The sequence below is a fragment of the Leptonychotes weddellii genome, chromosome 4, assembly GCF_054177405.1.
Source record: "Leptonychotes weddellii isolate Sample4059 chromosome 4, ASM5417740v2, whole genome shotgun sequence".
Classification (NCBI taxonomy): Eukaryota; Metazoa; Chordata; class Mammalia; order Carnivora; family Phocidae; genus Leptonychotes; species Leptonychotes weddellii.
This window is the reverse complement of record NC_138372.1, coordinates 120,233,612-120,236,111: the sequence shown is the minus strand read 5'-3', so window position 1 is coordinate 120,236,111 and position 2,500 is coordinate 120,233,612.

Below are 2,500 nucleotides of genomic sequence, written 5' to 3'. Positions count from 1 at the left end.
TGCCCCTCCCCCTGCGCGCTCGTGCACTCTCAATCTGTCTTCTAAAATAAATTAATTAATTAAAAAAATAAAAATAAATTTCTGATCATTATAGTTTACATTTTCTAGGCAAACCCTGGTCTAAAACAGCATTCTGAGAATTATGTTCCTTAGTACACTAATCTCAGAATATTCCATCACAAAAAAGAGGTTCATAGGATAAAAACTGGGGACTCATTATGAGTAATACTCTATACTTGTTTCTTGTGTATTCTCTAGTGTATTTGTATTTTAAATACAGTAGTATTTGCAGGGGATAGATTCCAAGACCCCCACCCAGTGGATGCCTGAAACTGGATAGTACTGAACTCTATATATACAACTTTTCTTATACATACCTATGATATAATTTAATTTATAAATTAAGCACAGTAAGAGATTAACAACAATAATAAAAAAACAATTATAACAACATACTATAGTGAAAGTTACGTAAATGTGGTCTCTCTCTTCCAAAATAATCTTATTTATTGTACTCACCCTTCTTGTGATGATGTGAAATGATAAAATGCCCTCATGATGAGATGAAGTGAGGTGAATGACTAGGCATTGTGATGCAGTGTTAGGCTGATATTGACCTTATGATAGTACATCAGAAGGATCATATGCTTCTGGATTGCAGTTGACCAGGGGTAACTGAAACTAGAAAGAGAAACTATAGATAAGGGGGATTACTGTATTCAGAACAGTATTATAAACATAAAAACCATTTAACTTTGGCCCTTATTAATCAAACATTTTTCTACAAATGCCTTTTTTATAAAAGCACTTTTCAACATTCCTTTGCCTAGTTTTTCAATAGAAGATTCTTCGGGAAACACAAAGTTTCAAGAACTAAAAAAACAAGAAATAGGAGTTAAGGCCATGAAGATGGTCCACCTTTCTGGGAAAAAGAGTATGGATGAATCAAGCAGATTTCCATGCTAATTTTAACTGCACCTAACTAATGACTGAAGAAATAATTTAAACTCTTTGAAGCTAAGTATTCTCATCTCAACTAGTAACTATGCTTAACCATTGGTTTATTATAACAATTAGATTAGATACAATGAAGTTAAGCACTCTATTAGAACCTACTCTTAGATTTTTTTAAGCAGCTCCAAATTACCGTTAGTTTTTATCAGCAATGCAGTGCAAATGTCTACCAAGATATTGGATTGTGTCCTCTCTATTGGATGACTCTTGTATTTACGTAACTTGTGAAGCCACGATGGGCACATTATGATCTCATTCTTGTCCCAATCCCTACTCCATATTCTATCTCCTTATACCATAGTAGGTGAAATTATCTTTTTTTTAAAGATTTTATTTATTTCTATGCCAGAGAGAGAGCACACACAAGCAGAGGGAGTGGCAGGCAGAGGGAGAAGCAGGGGCCCTGCTGAGCAAGGAGCCCAATGCAGGACTCAATCCCAGTACCCTGGGATCATGACCTGAGCTGAAGGCAGATGCTCAACCGAACCACCCAGGTGTCCCTGGTCATATATTTTTAATGATTTATTTATTTGAGAGAGAGAGAGAGAGAGCACAAGTGGGAGGGACAGAGGGAGAGGGAGAATCTCAAGCCAACTCTGCACTGAGCGCAGAGCCCGACACAGGGCTCCAACTCAAGACCCTGAGATCATGACCTGAGCTGAAACTAAGAGTTGGACACTCAACCAACTGTGCCCCCTCAGGCATCCCAAAATTGGTTATCTTTAAAAAAACCTCTGGCTCCATCCATTTTTTATGGCTGAGTAATATTCCAGTGTGTGTGTGTCTGTGTGTGTCTCTGTGTGTGTGTGTGTATACATATATATGATATATATATCATATCTTCTTTTTTTTTTTGGTGTTATTTTTTAATTTATTCATTTGAAAGAGAGAGAGAGCCTGAGAAGGGGGTAGGAATAGAGAGAGAGGGAGAAGCAGACTCCCCACTGAGCAGGGAACCTGACATGGGGCCCAATCCCAGGACCCTGAGATCATGACCTGAGCAGAAGGCAGATGCTTAACTGACCCAGGCACCCCCACATCTTCTCATCATTCACCAGTCGATGGACACTTGGGCTGTTTCCATAGTTTGGCTATCACAGACAATGTTGCTATAAATATTGAAATACATGTATCCCTTTGAATTAGTACTTTTGTATTCTTTGGGTAAAACCTAGTAGTGCAATAGCTGGATTGCAGGGTAGTTCGGTGTTTAACATTTTGAGGAATCTCCATACTGTTTTCCAGAGTGGCTACCCTAGTTTGAGAGTATTACACTAAGCAAAATAAATCAGTCAGAGAAAGACAATACCATATGATTTCATTCATATGTGGGATTTAAGAAACAAAACAAACAGAAGGAAAACCAAGAGAGAGAAAGGCAAACCAAGAAATGGATTCTTAATTATAGAGAACAAACTGATGGTTACCAGAGGGGAGGTGGATGGGGGATAGGTTAAATAGGTGATGGGGATTAAGGAGTGCACTT